Source organism: Cupressus sempervirens, chromosome 8 (assembly GCF_028749045.1).
Source record: "Cupressus sempervirens isolate cs-2001-9-10 chromosome 8, ASM2874904v1, whole genome shotgun sequence".
NCBI lineage: Eukaryota > Viridiplantae > Streptophyta > Pinopsida > Cupressales > Cupressaceae > Cupressus > Cupressus sempervirens.
The window spans coordinates 235227147-235240997 of record NC_143125.1 but is presented as its reverse complement, the minus strand read 5'-3'; the positions used below and the strand labels follow the sequence as shown (position 1 = coordinate 235240997).

The 13851-nt window shown below is 29.3% G+C and overlaps 1 pseudogene; it reads right to left on the bottom strand.

The window, feature by feature from the left end:
* Window positions 1-1354: 1354 nt before the first annotated feature.
* LOC149542363 (endoglucanase 25-like) overlaps window positions 1355-13851 on the bottom strand; it is a 64034-nt pseudogene continuing 51537 nt past the window's right edge.

Here is a 13851-nt window from a genome sequence, read left to right as displayed (position 1 = left end):
ATGTACCTATCATAAAATATCTCATATACCTTTGAAGAAAAAAAATCTATCAAAAAACAATGCTGATTATATAAGGTTTATTTTTATGAGGTAATGCATTGTAACCCTTCAATCTCTCTATGTAATATGATTGCAAATGTTGTAAGTACCTTAGCCAAAAGATAGTTTAACAAGGCAATAGTTTTATAAGGCAATATCCAAAAGATCAAGTGTATAAAAAAGCTCTACTAAAACAATATTATTCTTTAGAGACCTACTAAATGAAATTACAAGGCATATCTTTCTTGTCATACTACCTATTTGTACCAAAATTGGAACTTTTTAGTACCAAATATGCACAAAAATATGTCCCTAAAAACTTTAAGTATATCAAATTGGTGGGTGTACATTTTCTCATTAGCCTATGTTAGCATTTAGCTAGTTGATGGCAAACTTGGAGCTTTGGAAGAGATTATTCTAGTCTTAAAAAATAATTGAAAATAAATTATTGCCTAATGTAGTTGTGACTTTCCCTTGTAGATATGTATGCCAAATGTGGCAACATAAAAAAAACTTTTGAGTTTTGATAAAGTGCATTGTAGTGACTTTCCCTTGTAGATCATATGTTTGCCAAATGTCGCAACATAAAAAAAGCTTTTGAGTTTGATAAAGTGCATTGTAGAGATCCTTGTTTTATAAAAGAGAATGTTAACTAGAGTGGATTTCTATTGTGATTCATTTTCTTTTCTTTTTTATCTAAAGTTGTTCTCTTCAATGTTTTGTTAGATTAGACAATATCTATAAAAATTTATTTGACAAAATTGTCTCTCTCAACATTAATCAGTAAAAAATGTAGTTTATAGTTCTAAACTGGTGTATAAAAATAATATTGAAAAGATTCTATTTTCTAAACATGATAGACGTTATGCAAAGAAACTAGCAGTAATAGACATCCATTTAAGCAAAGATCAAAACTAAGAGAAACTGATTGAATTCCTATTATTTGATTCAAAGAACTTTTAAGTTTAACTTAGTACTTAGTAGATTTGCTAAAACATGTCAAAAAAAATACCATTCAATAACTGTATAAATTTTTTGATTTTTCGGTTGGAATAAAGTCTAATGATATTTACATGTGTGTTCCTTACAATCTTTGATATTTTTTTCATTTTTCCTACTCATTATGATTCATCCTTTTCATGCAGACTACATGCAAAATAATACTAAGTACAAATGCTTCTTGTGATTTGGTAGAATCTGGAAATATAAATACTTACAAAATAATTTATCCATCTTTATTGAAATCTCAATTTACAAGAAGGAATGAGCTAATTCCTAGGAACATCTAGGAATATTCTTAAGATAACAAATACATTTAAGGATTCCATGGTGGAGGGGGTGGGGGAGATAAAGGAAACCTGGGAGGAAGTGTAGAAAAGAGTGTACTCTTATCAACCTTTAAATTGTCCCCTCCTAAAAGAGCAACCAAGGCTGCAACCAGGCCAACATCTCTGGCAATTGTTGGTTCAGTCTGAATATAATTATATCGAGTGTCATTAAAATGATCATATTTATCAAGACCTGCGACCATGGCCCCTGTGATTACATGTGGATTGGGATTCGTGCTATCTCTCCACTTGTACCTTCTCGTACAAGAGTATTTCACATTATCCATAGGGATGGATGCAGTGCGATGATGCAATTGTCTTGGGAAGTGCTCCCCATACCCCACAACATAACTCATTGATTTAGGATTTTGACCTAAGATGTAGTCCACCTGCAAACAATTTTTTTTTTAGCTAAAGACCCTCATTCATGGAAATAAAATTTAACATGATCAGTGTTGTCTAATATTATAAAACACGTCAGCTTATACCTAAAATCTAGAAAAGCTCTATAGTATTTCTCTCGAAATATAATTTGGACCACAATCAAAACTAGGAATACCTACAGTATTAAGATAATCAAATGGTAGAAAATTAACATTCACAACAGACTAGAAAAGTAGTTAGAGCTAATTAAAAACTAGGGATACCTACAGTATAAAGATAATCATTGTATACTTATGCTAGAAAAGAAGCATTCACAACATACTATAGGGGTTGTGAATTTCCATGGTTCAATTGGATCAAACCACCTGCATATAAGAAATAAGTTATTAGAATAGAAGGTATATTAATCACAAGCCTTGAGTTAAAAAAATAAAAGAGGTAGTAGAAGTTCACCTTTAGTTCTATTGAACATTTCGAATATGGGCAGGTAAGAACACATAAAAATGTCAGTTTGCTTGTGATAGCTTGCCAACATGTCCTTGTATGGGTAGCCTGGCTCGAGCAAAATCCTCAACCTCGTTAGCAAAACTTATCACAAGCATCATCAAGTCATATAAAGAAGAAAATTGTAAAAAAAAGAGCAGAAATAAAATACAATTCCTACCCAAAAATAATAAAAAGTTTTAAAATCTAATCATAAAAAATATCTGGTATGTACCCAAAACCTAGAAACACTAGAGGAAGCTAAGCAGCCCATGCAATTCATCATTGAATGAATGCTAATGGGTTATGGTTCGAGGGAGATGTCAAAACAAAAAGTGTACATTATATGTCATTTCTAGTCATAGTATATTCTAAATGCACTTGTTTGTGTGCATACGCTTCAACAACCAAGGATATCTCTATAGCTATAAGCTTATCTCTTTTCCTAATGCCATTTAGCTATAAGCTTATCTCTTTTCATAATGTCATTTACAACTATTGTTTTACTGTGATTATCTGAAACTACACACACATTTTCTGAATGTTAGTTTTTTGTTTGCATTACCCAATGACATTGGCTCCCTTGTTCACCTCATTTGTAGAATGAGAAGGTCAGAGTCTATGGATGATGTATTTTCCCTGCCTATCCTTATAGTGGAGGGAGTTACTCAAGAAACTGCTAATCAATTTTTATTTTATTCTCATTGGTCAATGATTAACAAGATTTATACAAGGTATAACCTTCTCAGATATCCAAACTCTACTCGATTGCATGAGAAGAAAGAGGAAAAATGACTATCTAGGAATCATATAAATCAATGGTTATGTGCTTGAGGAGCTTAATTGCAACCTTTTAGTCCATGCTTTCTAGCAATGAACCATTTTCTTGGCGGTGGAATTCAATACTCCTCAAAGTCCTATGCTTGTTGAGTACATGTTCATTTTTTAACTCTATATTGCAAGAAGAGAAAGAAAATTGTACTAGCCGAATGTCACATACCTAAGCACAATATGGTGTCATGATAAAAACTTATGTCATTGATAGAAACAAAATTAACAATTATAAAGTAGAGAAAGGAAAAGAAAAACTCAATATGTGCTAGATGTTCAAGCTGATTTGATTAAGCATTGGAGAGAACTTAATAATACAAAGTAAAGAAATTATGAGTGAGAAGATCCATAACTTTTAAGAGTGGAGATTTGATTGCATGACGTATTAATAGGGAGGGATGATGTGTGACAAAAGTAAGAATGATGTAATAGTTGGAAAATGCATTACCAAAGAATAAAGAAGATCTTAATGATATATTAGATCGAGGAGACATTTTTTAAAAGGGACATTGATTGTCTAACTATTATTCAGAAAAAAGAAACAAAAGAGTATATTTTAAATAAATAGAGGTCTCTTAAAAAAATCTTATGTTGGGAACTACACATGATTCAATTGAAAAATAAATTATGTGAGATATTTAATGATTAATTACACAAGATTTTAATGGTGATATTTAACTAAATGATTCAATTTTGAATAAGCAAGTTTTATTTAACAACATGAAATTATAAAATGAACACTTAACAATAAACAAATATAACAAAAACATATAATTTATCTTATCTATTTCTATGAAGATATTGTATAAAGTAATAAGTATAGTATTTGAGTACATATAAATATATATAAGAGAATAAAATTACAAATTACTATTATAATAATTAATTAAATATTAAAAATCATAATATAGTAAAATCCATAATATCAATACATATTATTGCATTACTAAATATAAAATGCCAAGTCACACTTAAAAAAAGTGTAACTTCACAATTGAATAACTTATTCCAAAAAAAAGTGCAACTTCATAATTGAATAACTTATTCCAAACTTTGGAAACTAAAAACATTGAAAAATTTAATAAAACGATCATTTCTTAATTGAAAATAAGCAACTAATATGCATACTTTAAGCAAAAGAAAAAACATTATTTTCTTTTTTTTAACATAAAAATGACAAATAAATTAGAACTCTAGTACCTAGTTGGGCACCTAGTAGCTTATTGTCTCAACTTAACACACTAGAAGATAGCCCCTTTGAAAAGGCTCCTGCATGTTCGGCCATTGACCAAAAGGTAGCTAGGTGGAGGTAAGTGGTGTTCCCTATGGAAAAGTATAACCATGTTGCACCCCACACATACTCATCAAAATATCCTATCAAATTGTAAAAATGATGAATGTGGGGGGTTGTAGGACTATAATGGCTCCTCTTGCCACTGTCTCTTGCAAATTCGTATAGAAGTTCGACACCTCTCACTAGCTTCTTTGAGTAGACCCTGTCATCCTTGAATACAATAGATGCAGTAGCCATCTCACTAGCCAAGTTAGGGCCATCAGTGGTTCGAAGCACGGGACATGGGTAGGTCATATCTTCAGGCCGCATCCAACAATAATGGTCATCAGGAGTTGATGAACCATTGATTGCTTGTCCCACCTACACGTAGAGAAATCACCACCACCATATTCAATTCAAGGGTTACATTCAATGAAATGAAGATTTAAATCTCATATATACTTGAAAAAATATAAAATGGGGTTCTTTGATAGAAACATTAAAGAACAATGTGTAGTAATAGTTGTGACCTTAATATGTACTAAAGAACAACAACAACACAATGACAAAAAAACCAAGAAGAAAATAATACATGACACTATAAGATATCATGTTTTGAACAAAGAATAAAGAAAAATAATGCTACTAAATTGAAATTACAACTTAATCAATGATCTTGAGAGGTCGTAGGTTCAAGTTAATGATCTTGACAAGTTGCAGGTTCAAGTCACTTGGGATCATTGCAACTATGGAATAGTTTCTTGTGCCCTCCATTTGGTTCTAGCATTTCAACTGCATGTGGATTTATTTTAAATTCATTTGGTTCTAGCATTTCAATTGCATGTGGATTTATTTTAAATTTATGAATTTTGAAAATAGTTTGGATTATTTCTCTGAACTCTGCTCTCTCCTCTCTTCTCATGGGAGTCCTTCCAATTCTTCTATTTCTACTTTGTCAAGAAACAATACAGTCCAAAATCTAGGGTAAGCTCATGCTATATTACCAATGCAAGTTTTATTTTTGTTAAGATCTTTTATTTCTAATATGATTTTTAGCTCTTCAGTATAGCATGATTGGTGTCAATGCACAAACTTCATTTGCTAAGTTATGTAGCTTAAACTATTGTTTCCAAATTATTGAAATCTAATATGCTAAGTTATACTTTTGAAATTATTGAAATCTAATATGTTAAGTGCATGATTGGCTCCCTATTGCAGATAGGTCAGACCCTAAGCAGTTTGTATGGCAACATTGTATCGTTGGTCCAATGTTAAGAAGACATGGCAGTTTTCTTCTAATTTTGGACTTTCTATTTTGTTGGGAACAACCACTTACTCGAAGACCCATTTGCTGAATGCTCATAGACCAATAGCATTTTTTTACTCCTCCACTTTTGTGGGGTCAATCTCCTCACACATATTTTCTTCAATCAATTTTCTCAAAAAATAGCATTTGAGATAGGTTTCATGGAGCTCAAGGGGCCTGACAAAGTAATATGAAGTGGAGCTATTGTGGAAGAAGGTTGTCATGCAAGAGAAGTTAGATGAGCACATGACCCACATAAGTTGTAATTTGGTTCACCTATACCAAGATAGGTATTAGTATTGTGGATTTCCATATGATCTTTAGGATGACTCAAGTGCTCTATTTCATGATAAACATTTAGTAGTTAATAAACATGGAATGGATATTTACTTTAGGAATAGTTAAATATGTCAGCTCTTCTCCTCTTGGAAGATGCTTTTATAGTTTGAGATTTTAGTTGGTGTGGCTTAGTTTCAAATGGATTTATTGTGGCTTAGGTTGAAATGATAGCTTCTTGTGCTCTATTTCAAGTTGAGTAGTTGAACAAATTTGACTAGTTTGAGGCTTGTATTTGTAGCTACGAAAGTTAAGTTGTGGTATTGTCCTTGTTATTGAGATTCAATCTTCATTGGGTGTTATTATTGAATTTTTAAATCAAGAAGAGGTCCCTGTTTTAATCTCACTAGACTTATCTCACTAGATTTAATCTCACTCTATTTTCCTGTGTAGTATATATATCTAACTAGCCAATTTTTAATTGACAAATGGATTAATGTATGGCATACCATGCCATTGATAGATGCTAGATAGATTATGGAAAAGAAAGAGGTAGATGAGAATTGAGCAGTGCATTGAAAAGATTCAATTTGGGTATCATAGGAAAATCAAGAAATTAAGAAGAGTGGAAGGGTTGCACTACCAAAATGAAGCAACATCATAAAAGCAAGCAAATTTTATAACAACTAAATATGTGACCAACCATGCCCAATACTAGCAATTGAGTTTCAATATTCAAATACCGATTTCATCCAATACCTTTCTTGCTTCTCTGTATAACATCTGTTATTATAGTTTAAGACATCACAGATTGACTCTTCCCATGCCTTTCCTCTCAACCATTCTATTAATTTTACAATAATCTTATTTGATCATTTATTTATGGATTGCTTCTCTCTAGCATTAAAAAATAGACCTTAATTGATGTTAAATATCTCTCTTGGGCATACCTATCATACCCCCAAGGTATGATTGCTAGTTACATAAATTTTTTGTGTACTATCAAGGTATATAATAAAGAAAATAGAATATGCATAATGACATTTGGAGCCATATGATACAACACCTATAGTTATTTTAGTTTAAAAAAATGTCTAAGCAAGGTTTTGGGAAAATAAATAGACTGTGAGAAAACTTGCTACTAACCAATGGAGAAATAAGAAGATGAAAAAAAAAATTCAAATTTTTAATAGCATTTTAGTATAAAAAAATTCTTCGGCCATAGATTTAAGGATGATGTACATTTTCTAAATACAAATTAATGTTAAAATTGAATGGTTGAGCAACCATCGCAGTGAGCAACCATCATAGTGTGAATGTGAGATTCAATAGGATGGTTCTAAAGGAAAGAGCTCACTTGGAAGAGTTTTATACAATAAATTAAACTATTTGAGATGAGACAAAAAGTAGTCCATGTGATTGGATTGGATGTTATAAAGGGAAGAGAAAGAGAATGGCCCGTGAATATATGACATCTATTTTTTGGATAGCAGAGGCATTGAAGGTCTTCAACATGTAGTTTGTTCCTCACTAGATCAATTTTGTCATGTGGTCAAGCTCTCTAATGCCTTCATACTTGTGTCTATACTCAATCACACTCTAGCTCAACATGGTGATTGTGAATGCTCCGGGGAAACCAAATTTGATATGGTCCCCTACATCATAGTATCCACCCACGAGATCCATCTGAATATAAACAATAATGCAATGTTAACACATGAAATTCATTACATGTTTCAAATGATTAAATGTTCAATATACAATTGATACGTCCAATTTTAAGCATAATACATTTAATTGTTGACTGAAAAATAGATGCATCATATATTTTAAGTATCTGGAAGTTCTGAATAACACATTTACAAAATTTTCTTGAATCATCTACATTTTTGAACTCAACATATTAATTTTTTTTAATAATAGTAACTAAATGCTACATTGATCGCAAAATATTAATATTTTTTCACTACTAGTGAGTGATCATAACTCAACATGAATAATCCATACATTGATCACAATATACCAATATTTTTCATGATCAAAAAAATTTAAAGATGTTGTTAGAAAAAGTAGAAAGAAAACCTCACCTTTGGTAGGCTGGCACTGATAGAAGGATCTGAAATCCCATCTCAAAATCTGGAATTTCCTCTCTAGGAAATATTATTTGTCTCTGGCAAAACACCCACTACACCCACCAAACACAAGATTGATCAACACATGAAGGATTCAATTTACATTCTCGTTTTACATTAAATGGGGTGTTGTAATCTAAGTGGGAAGTAGCAACATTTAGTTTTTATGAATATCTAATTGAAGTAAAATTTGATGTTTAGCTTTAAGGAAGATGAGTTCTCTTCCAACAATATTTCTGAAATATTAAAGGCCAATTTAAAATTCATATAAGCTAAGTTTGATCTAAATATATAGAAACAACTCCATGTTTTGAGGAAAAAATCAAAATTATAAAATGTCAATCAATTATAAGAACCATATTGATTTATGATCAAACATGACTTAAACTACTTAGAATGCAATTGTAATTATGGAAATCAAACTAGTTCCATGTCTACTAAAACATATGGATAAAAGAGAAAATAAGTATCATGAAGTTTCTCTACTTATTATATTTAAATAAATAATATTTATATTATATTATTTAATTTTACTTATCATAAATAATATGCAAAACTAAATAAGATATACTATGGGGTTTGTGTGATCCCCTTCTTTGCTTTGTGTGAAAATGTAAATTGATTTTGTTGAAAAAGAAAAGAGAAAAGGGGCCAAGCACCAAAGTTCGTGTCTTCCATTTATTGTGGTTAGTTATTTAGTTGTGAACTTTTAAGCATGATGTATAAAAGACTATATGAATATGCAATATAATAGCACTTAATGGACTAAGATTAATCTATTTCTTAACAACCATAAGTACTAATTGTATAACCAATATTTTCAACAAATTAAAGAACTTGACATGTTAAGAAATTAACAAACTATGCCAACTATTGCATCCACATTAGATTTAGTTTAGTTCTCATTTAACATAATTAATATAATTAATTATCTAACTCAGACTGAACAAAAAATACTCAGTGACTATAGAATTTTGAAAAAGTCTTAAGTACTTTGATGGAAAAACTCTTGATATGTAAGTTTTGAAAAATAAAAATGAGCTCTTCACAAAAATTAAGGAGTTGAGATGAAAAAGTAATTTGCCAATCAAAAATAGAAATACTATCTACTTCACAAACTTGTTACATAAATTATCCATATTACTTCATTGATGACACATATATATGCTAGAAGGAATTCCAATGAGTTGTGGAGCATCATAGAATGCCAACGATGTTTGTATGTTGAATTCTCATTTCATATCTGCCAAAGTACTAGCTTTCACCAATTGAAGTTGTAGACCATCAAAGAATGCTACTAAGAAGCATGAATAAAATAACTATCTTGTTAATATTTATTTCCCGAGTCTACCAAGTCAAGTAGGTAAAATTTGCTGGTGTCTAAACAATGAATTTGTGTTGTTCCACAAGGTTTTATTAAAAAGGCTAATTTTTCCAATCATGTATTAAGTAAATTATATTGTCTTAGGTGAAAGAGGCCCATTCAAAGATGTAGAGTGAAAGTCAAAACATCACCATCCTAAAAAGGTTATACATACATACATACATACATACAAATCAGGGTTCAAATGATAACAATTTAAATTGTTGGGGTATGTACTTTACTTCATGGTTCTATTGAGGTTTTATTTAGGGCTGGGGTTAGGATTAGCTTTAGAGTTAGGATTGGGGTCAAACTATTCTTGGTTCATCCAAACTTTATTATCTATTCCATGAGTTGAGGGTACACCCAAAGTTGATTAATAAAATATGTTTTCCAAACACCGATTTGCAAGCAAAGGAAACTTTATAATTATCCTTCTTCTTGTGTTTTGATGAGTTGGTAGGCTCTATAACTATTTAAATATCTTGTTGCTCCTCTATAGTTCATCATTTGCTAATAGAAATCTTTATGTATATCACATTATATATCACTCTATATATTGTTGTAGAAATCTCTGTATATATCACATTATATATCACTCTCTATATATTGTTGTTAGCTAATGTGGTTCTTCATTTCATAGTTGATATGGCTACAATTTAGAGATAGAATTATTATTTGATTTATATATATGATTATAGTTAATCGTGAATGTTATCTAATTCAAATCATAAGTCTAGATCTTAAACCTAATACTTGAACCATAATAATAATCCTCATCGTAATCACAATACATGAATTTGGATCATAATAAAAATTGACATAGAGTTATTTTTACAGTTAGGAATAGAGTTTGAATTATGATTACAATTCAAAGATAGAATTATGGTTTAATTTATATTTATGATTATAGTTAATCCTAAATATTTTTCCCTAAGATCCTAAACCTTATTCTAAATGCACAACTCTAAAGCTTATATCCCAACCTAAAGTTTTATCTTAAATTCTAAAGGTAAATGCTAAACTATAGTTGTAAAATACTAATTTGAAGAGCTAATCTTAAATGTAAACTATATTCCCTTAATTCTGACCATAGTGTAAAAAATTAATTAAGACCATAACAATAATAATGATCTCTAAACCAATATCCTAAGACTAATAATGGTAACTCTAAATAGAAAACCCCAATATTAAATGTTAACCCTAATTTCTAAACACTAAACATAAATATTAAATACTAAACCCTAAAACCTGACTTAAATAATAATCGTAAATAATAAATTCTAATTATAAAAACTAAGTCTAAACCCTAATTATACATCCTAACCCTACATATAATCTAAAATTGAATACAAATGGTAATTCTAGACCTTAAGCTTACATGTTAAATGTTAAACCCTAACCCTATATTTTAATCATAGTTAGGGTTCATATTAGGATTTAACATTTAATCTTATAGGATGAGGGCTTGACATTTATGATTATTTTTAGGATAAATGTTTAGCATTTACAATTATGGTCTAGCATTTAAAATTAGGGTTTAACATTTAATATTTTATTAAAGTTTAACATTTTATATTAGAGTTTTTCCATTTAAAACTAAAGGTTAGGATTTAACATTAAGAATAAGGGTTAAGTTTAGGATTATCATTTAAAATTTAATATTAGAGTTTAATATTTTGTATAAGGGTTAGGATTTAGGGGTAGGATTACGAGTAGGAATATTAACATTTAGGATAAGGTTAAGCATTTAGGATAAGAGTTTATCATTTATGGTTTGAAATTTATAATTACGGGGTTTAGTACTGAGAACAAATAATGCAATTAAACTTATCATTTAGGATCAAGGTTGTAGTGCCTACCCCTAAGTCGCATTTTAATTATCATTGCCAAACTCTTTTAGAATAGTTTTATACTTGATGTTTAGTAGCATTACTTTCAGATTTTTAGATATTGTTTCAGATTTAGTTTATTATATGATGAGATTACTTGGTACTCTATATTTCATGTATGTAAGATGATTATTCAGTGTTTTCAATTATCGATGATGATTAGTTAGATGGTTTATTATCACATGTGTTTTTTTATGGATACTTACCCCATACTGCATGTGTATGGTGTGCGTGTTTGTTTTCTTTATGTATGGCGTTTCTGATGTGGTTAAGGAAGGGAGTCGTAGTCACTTGCTAGTCGGGATCTACACGATGCACCACTTCCTGCCATTGCCTGTTTAGCTTAGTATATTGTGTATGTACATGCGTGGATTTATGCAGGTTGCAGGTACCGAGTATCAACTTCCCTAAATTGCCAGGATAAGCGTACCCTATCTCATTATCTCAATGGTAAGAGAGTGGAGATAAATCTTAAGTCCAAATCCTAAACCTTTAAGCCATTGTCCTAATTTAAAATTAGGACAAGTATCTGAGTCAAGTACCCTCTGAATGCATCAAATGATGTAATTTCGTGATTATAACCCTTTTGTTTGATTTAGTATGTGTTTTTCTATGATGGGTTTTCGTATGTTGCTTTATGAGTCCTTGGTATATTTTCTATTAATTAAGTCCAATTAAAAAGATTAATTAATGATTTAATTTAGTAGAAAATTAATATGATAATCTTTAATATTTAATTAATTGAGAAATTAATTAAATAAGAAGAATTAAATTGGAGATTAAAATTGTAAGGATAAATTTAGAATGTGATAATATTTATTTACTTTAATAATAATATATTTAGAGTTCATTTTTAAATAAATGCTAAATAGTATTGTTATTTAAGTTAATTAAATATTTTATCAATTAAGTTTCTAAAATAAATTAAAAGTTGAAAGATATTAAATTATTAAAGTTTCTAGATCGCATGATGCGAGCATGAGTTGAAAATAAAAGAAATTAATTAAAAGATAAAATAAGTGGAAATAATAATGTTATTTTTAATTTCATAAAGTGCGCATGAGTTTAAAAGTAATAAAGATTAAAATAGAAGTCAAGTGGAATATTAAATAAAGTTACTTAATAATTCAACTTAATGTGCATGAAAAGATTAATGCAAGATAAAGAAAAATAAATAAAGTTAATTTTAGAGTTAACTCAGTTGAGCAAGGAGTCCTCTCGGGTGAACGCATAATTAGTGTCCCGATTTGAGGAGAAAACTCCTTATCACAACTTTGTGGTTCATTTTTGAGGGACACAAATTTGGACGGTGAATTTGGGAGACAAAAATTTTGGGAGACAACTTTTGGAAGCGAATTTCAGAAGGCAAATTCTAAGAAAGATTTTCAGAAGAAGGTTATTGAAGAGGAGCGAATTCTCTTACAGTTTTTGGAGATTGCATAATAGCATCAGGCTCAGGTAGGGTCTTGTGTTTTGATCATTGATTAATTGCACAATTATCCTTTCCTGTCTTATTCGTGCCTGTGGATTGTATATCTGAATTCTTTGTGATGAAAGCTTAAATATTTCAATATTGTAAATTATTAAATGCTTGTCAATATATTCGACATATGTAAAAATTAGAAGAGTGATCAGACATCCTTGTTTGATAGATTAAAGAAATATGGATTTAATCGGGGAAGGGTTGAATTTTAAATTTAAAAATGAAAATTGTAGATTGAAATATGAATGGTTAATATTATTTTCTCTATCAGAGTATATTTGTGAATGTTTATATATATATATATATATATATATATATATATATATATATATATATATATATATATATATATATATATATATATATATATATATATATATATATATATATATATATATAAACATATATTATTAAATTTTAATTAAGAGAGAGTTGTCTTTTGATAAACAAAACTACTTTTTTTAAAGAGGTGATTTTAAATTAAATTTAAAAGTTTTTATAATATATATATATAACTTTATATTTATAAGTATGGCGGGGGGAAGGGATTTACCCCGTGCCCCACCCCCTGTCACTGTGTGCGACCAGTACACTGTGTCGCAAGTACTGCGACGGTAGGGTACTTTGTACCCAGCCGCCATAGGCCCTGCGACAGTAGGTACTGCTGCACACAGGCCGACAGCCTTTTTAAAAAGGCTTTCTTTTTTATAATTCATTTTCTTTATTACGTTTGTTATAAATCGTATTCATTTTATTGAATTTTAAATAATATTAAATTTATAATATTAATTATTAATAATTTTATTAATAAATTTATATTATTATTAAGTTATATTAATAATTAATAATTAAATAAATTATTAATTAATGAAAAATAGTTAAATAAATTATTAGTTAATTTAATTAAATTTGATTTAATTAAGGATTACTAATAACAAAAGTATTTAATGAAGTTGTAAATTTAGTTATTAATCATAATAATATTGATTTTACTAAAAATGTAATTATTCGATTTAAAATCAATAATTGTTAATTTTATAACTTAAATAATTAAAGGATTA